A 15,836-nucleotide genomic window follows, 5' to 3' on the forward strand; every position below is an offset into this window, starting at 1 on the left:
CATGGAATTTACAGTATATTATATCCATGTATAAAATACTAGAAATGCATTTTTAAAGTCTATTGGGTTAACTGAGTAAGTTACAGAAAGTGTAGTATAAAGGGAAGGGAAGACCTATCAGAGGCAAAGATCTACCCTATGAAGTGAAATCAAAGCATTTTCTAAGGGTTTTTAGTTTATCTATCAGTGCATGATGCTCTTTATTTATGGCAACATGACTGGACTGATTGCAGAGTTTTCAAGACTTTGAGTTCATGGTATAAGACACTTTAGTCACTCTCAATCAGTATTTTCTTTCCCTGCAACATAGGCCATAACTTATTTTCATGAGTCATCCGGTGTTATTGCTATGCAGATTCCTTTTGCACTGCACTTGGTTGTTACTTCTGAGTTTGAATTACATGTGAGTTAACTTTTGAGAAGGGTCAGATGGAGCTGACGCATGGATATTTTTTACTGAGGCAGAGTGTTGAAAAAATGGACCTTTGATCCTTACAACTGTGTCTTCATATGAACTGTAATTACATACACATTCATAACCTAATATTTGCAATATACAGTGATTGCTTATGTGTGTGATGAAGACAACAAAGATCAAAATACTACAGCAAATCTCACATAAACCCAACAATTTGAAGTAGTGCACACATTAATCGAATGATCTGTGGTTAGGTAACTGTGACAGCCAGTCTACTCAGAACTGTCCCATTTTATTGAAAGGAGCGTACTTCCAGGAAAATGTTTTTGGGATTGCAGCTCATGTCAGGACAGATTATAGAATTTAAGGGTGTTTCACTTGATAGCTTCAGCTAGTAGAGGTATAGAAGCTTCATAGCATAAGCAGAGCAGTGAAACAGAAGAAGAAATACAATTATTGATAGTGCTATGGCCCAGGCTATGCCACAGGGGGCAGATGAGAAATGAATACAAAATCTGATTTCTTAGATGGTTTAAGATCATCAAGGATTACCCCATTAGTATATTTTAAAGTGCTAAAACATTTTTGTAAAGTAATATTCCAAACAGTTGCAATACAAATTAATATTAAATTTCATTTTTGTATTGACATAAGGATAGGATGCCTTTTTTCAAGTACGAGAGTTTTCTGATAAAATCAAAACCTATCTAGAAAGTAATATTCCCATGTTAAATAGGTTTTCTGAAACTCAGACTCATCTTCTGAATCTAATATGAAGGCCAGCATGGCATTATCCTACCACATAGGAGCCCATTCTAACAAGAGAGAAAAAACCATTCAGAGTTCTTCAGTATTGGCTCTTAACTTTATTTATATATATGTTTAATTTCTAGGCTGCCTGTTAAACAATTTCAGTGGTATTCTTTTCTACAGTATGAATGCAGGAGAGACAATATTTCCTAGCAATCAAATACTCAGGCAGATGTCTTATGCTGTCAGGTATCACACATCTTGAATAAAATCCAGTATTGTAATACAAATACAAAGAAACAAATGTACTGGAAATGTTCCATTTAAATATAAAATACATTCCTTCCCTCTTCATAACTGTTCTTCTTCTCTGCAATGTTGTGCAGATAATTATTTGTAAAAAGAACATGCCTGAAGCTTTCTTTTTCCAAGAAGAGATCTTTTTTTAAAAAAATAATCCTAGATCTGAGGAGTTCCCAGAATTCAATAGGATTAAAATAGACATGAAAGAAAACTTTATATTACAGCATGAAATGAAGATGTGGATGCCTTTTTGCAGAAATAGGTTTGAATACAGAGGGCAGATTTACTATGCAGTGTGGTAAGAATAAACATATATCTTTAAAGGAGATCTATGGGAGAAGGATTCAAAGGCAAACTGAATAGCTTCTAGAGCTAGTATATCATTTAATTCACATATAGAAGAAAAAGATCCATGCCAAGTCACAAAGCTCACCAAATAACAGACTAAGTCTCTGTCTTTCGAACTCAATTAAAATGTTATCTTTGCAGCACTATGAGATCTTCAATGGATGATCGAAGTCTAATAATAATGTTAGCTGGCACACAAAAGCACCCAGAGTTTAGTGTTTTACAGAAAACATTCTCAAATAGGAAATGATTTCAATTATGAAAGCTCTTCTTGCAGTAAGGGGTAGAAAAAAAAAGTAATGAAGAAAAGTTTGTTTTGCAACCACAAGATACCTCCTAAAGATCGTCTCTTGACAGATGAATGCATTTTGGATAAATTGGTCATACAACTTGCAAATGAATCTGTGCAGGACCAACTCAAGGGCTTTGGGTGCACTTGAGTGCAGTTGTTATCAGCACAGACTCACCGCAGCCTGGATGCACTCTGGGCTTCAAACCTCCACAAAATTAGATGGAGGGAGTGCAGAGGATCTGACACCTGTTTTCATATCTCTCTGGGGGTTGGGTGGGGGAAGGCAGGTCCTACAAACCACCAGACTCAAACCACTGCAAATTTGAAGGGAACAAGCATAGCAGAGCTGGTGCACGCATCTGCTCTTCCTCTCTCCCTTCTTCTTTCTTGGGGGAAGGCAGATGGAGCAAGCAAGACAACTCAGGTGGTGGCAATGGGGTTGAGGGCATTGCTTGGAACCTTGGCAAGTATCTTTGGATACCCCTGGAGCCTCTAATCTTTGGTACCCTAAGTTACTTCCTGGTTATTGTATCAAACTAATAGCATGAGATTTCTGCCAGCATAGCCCAAAGATATGCTGGTGTAGATGCAACATGATGCAAGAAGCATTGATGAGTGATCAGGATGTGGCAAGGGAGAACTGGAACTCAGGCAAAATTCTGTGACCCCTCTCAAGCTATCACCCTCAATACCAATTGTAATGTTTTGCCTGCAAATGAGCTGATACAATTTAAAGCAGTCCCACTATAGTTAATGAATATCTACAGGCATCCTCTTTGACTTACTGGGAGAGTTCCTGGTGGTGATGGCCTAAAAAAGCTGAGCCAAGCCCCAGACCCCCAACAGTATTAGCAGTGCTGCAGAACCATTTGGCTTAGCCCAAGCTGGTGGCAATGGGTGAGCCAAGGGATAAAGCAGAGGAGGAGGTGACAGGCAAGTTTATTCCTTTCAGTATAGCCAGCCCAGCATTACCATCTAAAGGAGTTCCCCTCCCAACAAGACACAAAGTTCAGGGTCTTTAATTATCTAATTTTACCACTGAGTGATATCTTGCGATCATTCCAGTATTGTTATGCATTAACTGTTATTTTTCATGCATGGGTAACATGATGGCATGATTGGACAATACAGGTGATAATACCATGGATTCTGTGTAAGAGTTGGCATGTCACTTTATTTCCTTGAATTGTTTTATTTCCATTTTTCTGCATATTTTTGAAATTTCATTGACAAAATATCATTAGCAAATATAATTAAAACTGCATTGTTATAACATCGCTATTAGCCAGAGTGGTGTAACCTTGGTATTGTGTTGTAAAACATAAAAATGGAGAAATGATAGACCACAGAAGATACAGAAAAGGGGAATGAAAGAATAAAGAATTTTTTAACCTGGCCACGGGCCTGCTGGCAATTATTGAGATAAGCATCATGAAATCAATGTAGAAACACTGAAGCATCATCAAGAGGCATCCATTGGGAAAGATTCCCTTTGAATGCTTTCTTCCAAGAAATTTAGACTAATCTATTCTCCACACTTTGAAGCTAGGCTGAAATATTGACTACTTGAAACATCTGCATGCCGACTTTGACATGCAATGCATAATTTCTTCCGAAAAAAAGACCACAGAGTTAGGCCTCCTTAAGGAAGCCTAAACTTTTGATTCCTATTTTAACATTAATGCAGAGATACATTGGGAGGCACCACACCATATTTGTCTTTATGTATTTTTTCCTCTTTTTGCATAATTAATTTTACAGCATTATGTATTCTGATGATGTTGGCTTCTGGGATTGCTTATCTGTGACTTGTTCTTTCCACATACTTGTTCCTTTGCATTAAAAAGTATTGCTACTATAATGCAGCGTTTCCTGAAATTTGTAGTATAGGAGGGAAAACCATGGTAGCATTAGTAGTACGCTATCAAGAGTAAGAACTCCTGGGAGCATGGCATCTTTGTTTTGCCTAGTTCTTTGTTGATTTCTTTGTTGACTTGCCTAGTTCTACCATAGTGGCAGCTGCAGAAGCTGCATGGCTCTGGAGCTCTGGCAACTCAGTAATTGTTTTCACGTCTGTGGGGAAAAATTATTGAATAACTCAAAAATGAATGTTTTGAAATCACTTTACATGGTGGGTGCTCCTAGTCCTGTGCTTTAAACTATATTCATGTTTTCACAATCAAGTAGTTCAACAGACTTGTGAAAACCCATTCCAGTACAAGTTTATTTATTTATTTATTTATTTGATTTGATTTGTATGACCGCCGCTCTCGGAAACCGGCTCGCGGCGGTTCACAATGTTTCAATACAAATACAATATATTAACCATTAAAATTCCCCATTAAAACCCCATTAAAATAATGACTGAGTCACAATGATGGCGATTAAAAAACTATTCCCGTACAGGCACACTGGATGAGCAGAAGGGAACGGATGGATAATTGGGCATAGGGTGGAACAATCTGGGGAACCAGGTCAGTCTAGTACTGGCCTCCCCCCTCCGTTTATGCCTTTGAGAATTGCTTCTGCACAGATGGTATTCTATGCAATTGATACCACATTTATAAACTGTTACCCATCTGCATCAATGCTTGCTTGATCTGGCGCCCTTCTTCAAGGGTGGTAAGAGTGCAAACTATCCTAAATAATTGCACTGGGCGTGAGTTAGCAGATGTGATTGCAGTTGAGTAAAATTTGTGTTTTACCAACTTCACCACCATCTCTTAGGCTATCAACTGCATTCTATAAAATGTTCTTGCAACTTAGTCAGGAGTCTTCCTCCAGACTCACTCTAGTCATCTTAGTTCCTGTTTCTTGCATATGTGATGAATGCTGTTTGAAGACTCAATTATTAAGAAGCAGTTTTGGCAGCAACCATGTTATTATCATCCATACACAAAGAAGTGCTTCTTAGAAGCAGATAGGAAAATCATCTTTTTTTTTTTCCCACGCCACCCCATAGAGGATAAAACGAAGCTGGTCTGATTTTTTATTTTTCAAATGCTAAAGGATGTGATCCAGTATATTCAATCTCAGACTGGTTTGGGCTTATTATCTTTAAATCATGCTATGATATGTGATTTGGACATGTTGTTTTGTTTTAATTCATGCACAAGAACTAAGTAATGAAATACTTGCTATCTGCTTTGCATTATATATCATTTCCAGAAAATTAAACTTTTATGAAACTTGAAGAGTGGTTAAACATCATACCTTAGGTACCAATTTTCACAACTATAGCCTCTGGAGGGGGGCTGCCTGTATTTAAAGTAATTCTTTTTGGGGAAAAAACATTTTGGTAATTTCAACACTGAGGGCATTTCCACACCCATTAAATGTAGTGAAATGCTTACCTTATGTAGTCATCATATTCCAGCCTCTCCATATGGCGTTGCCAACATCCTGCATGTGGGCAGTAACCAGCTGACTACATCCTCCATTTTAAAGCGCTAGTTGGCGAATCACATAGATTCACTAATCTATTTAGCGCTAGCTACCAGGGAGCAACTAGCAGGCAACTAGCAGAGGAAGGTATGGAGGTTCAAACACACTAAAGGCACCTGCCAAGTCCTGCCCTCACACCTGCCTCCCTATCCCTTGTTCCCAGGGATAGGAATTTCTTTTTTAAAATGGCTAATTTCCTGGAGCAATGAATAGGCAGCCAAGTGTGCAGGTGATGCCATAAACAAAAGATTTTTTTCAAAGTTTGTAACACAAAGCATGTTTTCTCTGCTCCCCCCCCACCCCAAAATCAGGAACGATATTAATTTTTAAATGTCTCAAAGGACTTGTGATCCCAGAAGGGTTGGAGTTAAAAAAAGCATTATGCATCTATGTTTATATGCATAGGTGTTTCAATGGAGAAGTATGATTTTTTTAAAAGAAATAGTGGGCATCGCAGGACCTTTAAATCATGGAGAAGGGGGATTGGATGCCTGGATTGAGTGACAGGAGGAATTGCAATAAGGTGCATTGCTCTCTTCCACCATTTCCAGCAGAAGTTGTGGAGGGTGAGACATGCAAAAAGGCGCAGACAAAGGCTAGACAGCAGAAAAGATGAGGAGGGGCCTGGAAGTGCAGGAAAAATCACTTTGCCATTCAGCTGGTGTAACGCTTCTTTAACTGATGTGCAGAAATTGCCTGATTATTTGCTCTCAGTTCAATGCCTTTAGGAAGCAGAAAACCAAATTGGTGTAGTGGTTAAGAATAATGGCCTCTAATCCAGAGAACTGATTTTGATTCCTCACTCTTCCACATGTACCCAGTTGTGTGACTTTGAGCTAGTCACAGTTCTCTCAGATTTCTTTCAGTCCCACCTACCTCACAGAGTGTCTGTTGTGGGAAGATAATGGGTAGATGATTGTAAGCCATTTTGAGACTCCTTCAGATAGTAAAAAGCAGGGTACAAAACCCCAGCTGTTCTTTCCTGCTTGCCCATAGCATTGTGGTGCATTGTTGCAGGGTGTCTGTGGCTTGTCTCCTTTCTTTCAACCCTGCTTTGTTGTGAAGTTTTGGAAAGATCACAGTAACTCTTAAATAACATTTATGTGGAAAAGAGAGTTCAGATTTTTCCATCTACATAGCAGCCATTTTCCCTGACCCCACAGCAGCTATTTCATCTCTCTCCCCACCCAGAATTTTTAAAATAATTCAGCAATTAAATATCATTATATCGATATAAAGCTAGAACACTCAGTCTATCAGGTTCTCTGAACTCCCAGCTTTCATTCTTTTCTTTAAAAAAGAGTGTGTACCCCATTTCATTGCAGAGATATAAATGGGAAGGCTTGTCTCTGAAACAAAAAGGGCTAGATTTCTTTATTTTAATGGAAACTGGGAATTCAGAGAACCTAATAACACATACTGTTATAACATTTCATTGATAGAATAATATTCAGTTGCCTCTTTTTAAATTAAATAAAGACTGGAGCAGGGAAACTTGCCTTTGGGAAGCCCCATAGCTGCTGTGCTCCATCAGCTGGTGGAGAAAGCACAGGGAAAAACCATGCCTGCCAGTGCCTGTATGGAAACCACCTTTATAGATGGATTTTAAAGGCAGTACTAAGAGCACATTTGAGTCTCCCTAAACATCCATTCCAATCTCTTCAGTATGTACTACTCTGATGAGGCACCCCACCACTACCATTGCTACCCACTCATGAGGTTATTATCCATGGGATGAGTTGTCCTTAAATCCATCCTCCCCACTTCTGTCATGCAAAGCCTTAATCTGATGCACAATGAGATAATTTGTAATCTTAAATGCAGATATTCAGTGAACTACAAACATGGCTGCATCTCAAATTTATGTTTTCATCTGGAAGGAAATTTCTGAATAGTAAAAGATTTTAGGAAGTACTAGAAATATTTATTATTAGATTAGTGGATAAATGATGTTCAGAGGTACAGTATGCCTCTAAATACCTACTGCTGGGAAAGCTGAATTAAAATCCTCTGTCATAGAAGTTTGCCAGTCACACACAATCATCCTAATAGGGTTGTTATGAGAAGACAATGATCCTAAAATTAAAAAGGCAATGTTGTAACACACTACACTTGTTCACAAATTACAGTGAACACACTTGTAATCCATAAACAATGTACACTGTTTCTTCTTTATAAGTCTACTGAGTAATTATTATGCTACATTCAATACATGTACAGCTGTATGTATGATTGAAATCAAACATTTCTTCAGGTATTTGTTCCTGTTTCATTTGTAAAGTGAATGCATGTTGACTTCTTACAAATGGTTGTATGCATGTACAGGCAATATGTATATGCCTATAGTAATTTAGGTATAAATGTGGAGTATAAATATATGGAAATCAGTAGTACACAATCCATGGCTCGCAGAGAGATACATTTACAATTACCATCAAAATAAAACATAACACTTATTTTAATTTTTGGCATAAAGCCTGTGTCATGAACTTGAAATACTCTTCCACTGGAGACAAAACAAATGGAGACATTTAATGCAAAAAATCCAAAGCTGTTTATTAAATTCAAGGAGAGTACATCAGGGCACTTTATGAAAGGAGATTATAACTAAGAACAAGTTGCTAACCCAAGCCTGGGATTCATATAGTTACCCGCTTCCAACACACATCTTGTGTGTCAAAATTCTTTCCCAAAAAACACAGGCTTTATCTACAAAGGAAAGTTAGAACAAAGTTTTTACACCTAGCTGCCAACAGGTGGTTAAGACCTTTTGGTTCCAGTCATAATATGAGAGCCTATAAAGATAGTGTTGTGAAGAACTGAGCCAGAAAACTAAAGTGTGAACAAATTGGATGCACAATATTTGCGTATTGCCTTGGAGCTTCTGCATAGCTCTTATTCATAATCTAACCAGGCACTTGTAACCAACAGTTGGAGAAATGCGCATAAGTGAATGTGTGTGAATTGCCTTTTGCAGAGCAATTATGAGATCAAATCTTAATGAACCAAAACTGTAAAGAACCTATGAACACCACTGCTTCTGTTTTACTTAAACACTAGATGCCACAGAGTCCTCAAAACTAATACTGTGATTAATTTTACTTGATGCTACAGAAGGCAGACAGGAGTTGGGCATGAAACATGTGAAGGAACCAAATTAAAGGGGATTTAAAAGACAGTGTTACTATCTGGAATGTTTTTAAAAAGACTCAGGCAAATTGCTATAGCTTTGCAGAGGAAAAAGAGAATGAAAATAAACAGGTTTTAAAAAGATGATTGACAGGTCAGTTCTTGGCCATCCGGAGTAGACACCCCAGCCTGACTTTGGGTAAAGGTTTGCTTTGGTGGGTTTTTTAAATTATTATAATTATTATTTCTGTTTGCCTTTGTAGTTCACTGTCTCTGGCCCCCTGCTGCTTCGCCTTTACTATGTCTGTCTTTTGTTGATCTGAAAATGGCATACTGTAAATTGGCTGAAATTTCGGGGGAGGGGGACATGGAGAGAATCAGGTCAGCCGGGCGTCTGTCTTTCCATCGCAGCGCTCGGGTGGAGAAAGGGAGAGTGGGAGGGGCAGGATCACTTTGTCAGTTCCAAAGGCGGATTTGATGTCCTTGATTGTCATTCGTAGGGAACTCCCTCCTTAGCCCCCCCCCCCACACACACACACACACTCTAGGGGGAACAGAGAGAAGCTAACGTAGCTATGGGATGGGCGATGCTGGCTAAGCAAGTCCCACCTATTATTCCTGGCACCTGATTGGCTCCCGGAGACCCAATTCCCGCCTCTCAGCCAATCCAGCAGTCACGACGGGGAGATGATGGCCAGCCTCTCAGTGGAGGGATTCCTGGAGAAGCTGCAGAGCGGTGATGCTCTCGACTCCGCTCGGCCCCCCAAGTCTCGCCGCCTCCTCCTCCTCCCCCCTGCTCTTAGTTCGCCAGCCAGCGGCAGCTGAAACTTAACCCCCAACACAAAGCCGGCTCACTGAGAGTAGGGGGGAGGGGGCCACCGAGCCTGGCAGGTGCGCGTGTGGGAGGGAACCCACAGCCACACACACACACCCGCCCGCTTCTCTCGCGCGCTCTCCCGTCTTGAAGTCTCCCATCCCAGGAAAGGCAGAGCGCCACAGAGATTCTCCTCGCCGCTGACACGGGAGCCCTGAAGGACAGACGGCTCCTGCTTCTGGTTGCCAGGTAAGGCAGTGTCGTGGGAACGGTCGCCGCCAGGCTGCAGGGCAATGTCTCCCCTCGGTGGCTTTGACTTGCTGCTTGTGCCCCTGCCTGCGCTTTCGGGTCTCGATAGCGATAACGTCCGGGGGGGGGGGGGAGGTGCGGGTCGCGAAATGGACGGAGAGGCGAGCCGGGTAGCCTGGGGAAAGGGCGGGGAGGCGAGCACATGTGTCTACTCCGGAGAACTGGGGGAAGCAGGCTGGCCAGTGCCGGCTGACTTGAAAAGCTGGGCTGGGTTGCTGTCTGGCAATCTCCACCCACTCTGCTCGGAGGAGCCCTCCACCGCCTACCCAGCCTTTCTCTTCTGTGGGAGAAATCAGCTGGTGGGTGACGGGGGGGGGGGGGGTGAAATGGAGGGCGGGGGGGTGGGCTTTGGAGGACGAATTCTGCCCTCCCGCTCCAGTGACGGAAAGGGTCTCGAAAGCGTGTGTGTCCAAAGCAATGCAACTGCTTTCTGAGGCAGTAAGCAAAAGCCCTCATGGTCTTGCTGTCAGATAGGAAAATCAGCTTCTGGATGGCCATGTCTGCCTCTTCTTGTCCCCCCCCCCTCCCCGGGAACAAAACGAGGAGGGGGGAGTGAAAAGTTAATTGCAGTCAGTTTGAAGTGTCAGCCTTCTCACTTGGTGTTTCTTCTCTTCACAATTTTTTTTTTGTAGTAAGAAAAGAGAGAGAGGTTCGGTGTCAACATCTTGAACCAGGATGTATCAGTTCCCCTGTCCCTTTTGACTGGGGATTTACTTGAAATATTTCAAATTCCTAGCATTGCAAGTTAGAGGCAGATATAGATGTTATTCTCCAACAGTATTCCCCAAAGGATGTGCAAGATTTTTGTTGTTGCAGTACATAACTAAAGTGGTAATTTTGACATCTGAAAACAACTAATGCCTCAGAGTATCTATTTACCTCTCCTGTGGACAGTTCCCTCCCTTTTTAATTTTCTTAAAATATAAAAATATTCCCTTTATTTTTCATTTGTTGTATACTTCCACCTTGCCCGGCTGTTGTTTATAATGGTCTATTCATAATGTATGTATGCCATATGCTATTTTGATGTGACTGAAAATGAGATGCATCTAGGCTTGCCTGTCTTGTTAGCAGAAAGTTAAAGCAACAGAAGTCAAAAAGTTAGGGAAATGGCTGTCATTTTTAAGGGGAATTATGACTTTTACTTGCTGTTGTCTTGGTAAAGATATAAACTACTTACTGGAGAATAGTGCGTAAATTAAACGTGCTCATTGGAACGAGACTTTATGGCAGTTTTCAGCAATCCATAATTCAACTATCTCTTACACAAGCTGCCTTTTGCCATTATTTATCAGACTCAGCTGAGTGATTTCTGTCAGCAGTAGAAAGAAGTCTCTGGGTAAATGTAACTGGAAAGCTTTGCAAGTGGAGTTTTGAGTGAGCAGAGTGCGACACTTGGCCACAGTCTGTAGACTGATGTTCACATCTAGAGAAATCTTTTCCTCTAATAGTCATGGGGAATGTTGAGTTCTATTTTCCTTACTTAATGCATCCATTTGTGAATGGACTGAAAAGGAGTTTCTGTGCTTCTGTGTATGACCCTATGTTCTTAGTATAAAATGTTCTTTTTCAGAAGATTTATTGCCCTGTTTGTTTTCCAAATAATGTGTTTTTCATGTGGTACAGCAGTTTTAGGCACTTAGGTGTTGAGACCAAAACCTGACCCTTACTTGTGCCAACTACATTCTGAGACTCTGAACAGCTGTCCTAGTTTCATCCACATTCTTCATGCCTCTTGAGCATTTTGTTGTAGAGAGTTATTTTTAATTCTAAAGCGGATATAGCAGGCATAAGTCTAAGAACAGACGTTTGGTTGAGTTTGCAAAAATGCTGATGGAGTTAATCTTAAACCTACATTTAAAAACACAGTTTCATGATTTTTAAAGAGACACCTTCAAGCTATTTTGCTAATGAGTGATTTCCGCCACCCCACTCAACGTACAAATATATGCCTAATTTACATGCATTTATTATGTGAAAGCAGACAGAAAATGCAAAAACCTCAGGACTACATATCCCTTGGAGAGAATAAATACATGTTCTGTCACGAATCTGTAAACCTGCCCTGCTCTAGGGGAGCTGCTGTTGTGCTAGCCTTTGGCAACAAAAAACCTGAAGAATCTTTTTGTGGCACCTTAAAAGCCAGCATATTTGCCACAATATATCTAATTGCCTTAAAAATGGCATAAGACTCTTTCTTGTTTAAATCTGACCTAGTTTCATCTTTAGGAGGCATTTTTCTCAGTGTTTTTCTCCCCTTAAATAGGTAATACCTAGGAGAAATATGTATAATCAAGGTAGTACATTCTGTGGCTAGAACACTTGAAATTGAAGGATATAATGGGAATCCCAGTACGCATCTGTTCTGGTATGTTTCTTCTGAAGTCAGTGAAACTATTCTAATGTAAGTAGTACACAAATCTCATCTGGCGTGTCTTATGAGAAGTGATACTTTTGAAAGAGAACCACAGGGCAGAGGATAATGGCATGAGGTAGAAAGTTCTCACTCTATCGCATCTGTGGATATGTTTTCTCTCTAGCCATTTCATACCAACCTACTTTTCCTCCACATTAAAAGGGTACCTAAGTGAGCCTTGTTAATGTTAGATGCCAGCATGCTAGCTGTGCATTAGGGGACTCATAGTGGAGTTGGAGATTCTATTCTGGAGATTACCTGACTTTTGCCCTGCTAAACAAATACAGATTCTCTAATGCCTAAAACACCAGTAATGAAGTGAATGAGGAAATGGTAATATGGTACCACAGCAGACATCAGTTCTTCCAAGTAGTATAAATTCAAATTTAGGAGTCTTGAATAAACTACAGAGCAGAGGATGGTGAAGAATTTAGAGGTAGGAAGGCATTATTTCTTAGAGACCAAACAATGGATTCTCTATATTTGTCCAGTTACTCTAAGAAGACCATAAACATAAAATGAATGTTAATGACAGCTTGGTGGATTTGCACTTGGTATATATGGTGCAACATCTGAATAGGTGTTTTAAAGAACAATTTTTCTAGATTGTTACAATTTAATACATAGAAAATAGGGGGGCATTTATTATGCTGTGGTTTTGCAACTATATAGTGAGCAATGTGGTTCAAATTCAGGAAAATCAACTAGATTTATATTCTGCTGTCCAAATTTATTTTTTTTTATTATAAACACGGGGACATTATACCCATAACATAAGTTGCATTGGATGTTGAGTTCTATGAGATCTTGGTATTTGATATAGCACATGATTTTTAAAAAACATGTTTTGGGGACTGTCTCGGTAGTGATATTTTTCCAGGATAATTATTTCCTCTCCGAGCTGTGGATTCAGTACAACTTAATATGGAGTTCTAAAAGGAAAAACATTATCGGTCTTTTAGAAGGTTTGTTTGTTTTAAGTATTATTCTGTACCCAGCAGAGCTTAATTAGACTTACACAAAAGGAAAGCTTGTATTTTGTGTTTACCAGTGATATTTGCTGACAATACTTCACCTTGAAAACACTTAAATAAACAAATATCTGCGGGATTTTTCTGTACCAAAAACTATCTGTTTGGTGGTGGGCTAATCTTTTTCATGTTATATGGGGATGGACTGAAGAGATTTAAATAATTTTACATCTTATAGAAAAATATAATACAGGCAGAATTATGGACCTCTAAAAGTAGACATCTATAGTGTTTTAATGGTTGTTCAGCTGAAAAGCTAACAACTAGAGGCAGTATTAATATTCTATCCAATTGAATTTTCCCCTTTGCCCAAGATTAGGGAGGATTTGGAGAGATCATTTGTATAATCAATGTTCAAAAAAGTTGCTGACTCACACTATTTTAAAATGACCAGTTTATAATAACAGAACATTTATGTGTTCATGCCTCTATAAGTAAACATTTGAAATAACAGTGAGTTATCCACTTTTTTGGAATACTTTGAAATGGCTATTTCTGTGTCTCCTAGGCGGCATGTATTGTCATTCTAAAGACCATGAAGCTTCTTGACTAGCTTACCTTGTAAGTAATTCCATCCAACATGATGAAATTACTGCAGACTGAGAATTCTGAGAATGACAGTCTGAACTTCCCAGACAACAGCAGTTAGAAGTCTCTGTTTGATTTAAAATTGCTCTGGGAATTCAGCATTTTCTTGTCTTTTTTAATCTTTGCCAGTTCCTGTAAGGTACATCTACTGGGAATTTCTTCTTCTTTCTTCTAGGGGGGCTGTGCCTCTCACTTCTAGATTCTCAACATCTGCAAATTTGAGGTCCATTCTTTCTAGTTGCTAAACTGAAAAAATAAAAACAAATAAAACAATCCAATAGTTAAATACAAATTTGACAAAGTAATGCTCTCTGGAACACTTTGAAACCATATGCAAAATAGACTAAGAATGCAGTACTATGCATATTTACTCAAGAGTAAGCCTCATTTGAACTCAGTGGGACTGACTTCTGAGTAAATATGTGGAGGTTTGGTATGTAAGTTATTGTAACTAATGTTAAACTCAGAAAAGTATTTAATATATAGCAAGGCAATTATCCCATTAATCATAATACTTTAAATTCTCAGTTAAAACTTAATAATAATAAACTTAATAATAGTATGTAAAATAACATTGTACACATAATTATTTTTCAAGATCTGTGAACCATCTAACTTTTGGAAACATTTTGAAATCTTTGATTGTATTTTATTCATTTTAATGCTTTTCCTATTCATTCCAAAAGCTAAAGACAAGTACCAATATATGTATATATAAATAACTAATAAAACCCTTTTCAGTTAGTTAAAATATAATAAATATATAATCTCCACCTTGTAACAGCTATTTTTTCTTCCAAATGGAAGTTTTATAGTGCTTCTAGAAGATATGTGAAATCGGGCAAATCTCCAAGGGGATGTGTGACCTGTTTTATTTAATTGTGTTGCACAAGGATTTTGATGACCAGGGTTCACATTCTACTCTGCAGTGATAAAACTCATTGAATATCCCACATGGAGTTGTAGAAATGTTCCCCTGAGCTTCTTGGTAGACATATATACTCCCTGTTCCCACTGTTCCATCAGGATCTACTTAGGAGGGCAGTGGGCAGCCATCTGGTGGTTGAGGTATTATTCCAAGTTTTGATAGGTTTTATATTAGTTAGTTATATTATTGATAGGCTTTATATTTGAGCCTCTTATGGCGCAGAGTGGTAAGGCAGCAGATATGCAGTCTGAAAGCTCTGCCCATGAGGCTGGGAGTTCGATACCAGCAGCCAGCTCAAGGTCGACTCAGCCTTCCATCCTTCCGAGGTTGGTAAAATGAGTACCCAGCTTGCTAGGGGGTAAACGGTAATGACTGGGGAAGGCACTGGCAAACCACCCCGTATTGAGTCTGCCATGAAAACGCTAGAGGGCGTCACCCCAAGTGTCAGACATGATCCGGTGCTTGCACAGGGGATAGCTTTACCTTTATCTTTATATTAGTTAACTGTATTACTGTTCTAGTGTAATTCAAGCTGTATTTCAAACTGTTTTGTTAGCCACCCCAAGGTCCCAGGTGAAGGGTGGGATACAATTTAACAAATAAATAAAAATAAAAATATTCAAAGTATTGGCCCACTCTGTTTGCACTTGGTAAACACAGCATATTATTGAGGTAGTATGCTGGGTCATAGCATATTCACTGGTACATAATGTACTTTATTAATGTACTTTATTAAATGTACATTTGAGTGTTTGAGAGTTTGTACATATACAATATAGACCATTTAAAAAAGCCTTCTAGCTACAATAACTACAGAAGCCAGGATGGAACCATTGTGATAACAATAGTAGTATTTGTGAAATTTACACTGAAAACCAGCTAACTGGGACACACAGTTAATTTATCTGATTCAAACAGACATGGCCTCGTGCCATCTTGATGCCATCCAACTATTTTTGGGAACAGAAAATAAACTAATTCCAGCTATAGGCAGAAGCAGAACATAATTTCATTGAATTGCAGTTTATCTGACTTTAGTGGGACAATCTTCTTATCCGACATTATA

General features: G+C 39.2%; 1 protein-coding gene across 2 annotated transcripts in view; it reads left to right on the top strand.

Moving 5' to 3' along the window:
* Nucleotides 1-9,382: 9,382 nt before the first annotated feature.
* The window catches only part of SYT1 (synaptotagmin 1), a 492,114-nt gene continuing 485,660 nt past the window's right edge, over nt 9,383-15,836 (top strand). For both annotated transcript variants that reach the window (XM_077338894.1, XM_077338895.1), the window contains exon 1: nt 9,383-9,747. The gene's annotated coding sequence lies outside the window, so the exon portion shown is untranslated. The remainder of the gene's footprint in view (nt 9,748-15,836) is intronic.

This window comes from Paroedura picta, chromosome 5 (assembly GCF_049243985.1).
Source record: "Paroedura picta isolate Pp20150507F chromosome 5, Ppicta_v3.0, whole genome shotgun sequence".
NCBI lineage: Eukaryota > Metazoa > Chordata > Lepidosauria > Squamata > Gekkonidae > Paroedura > Paroedura picta.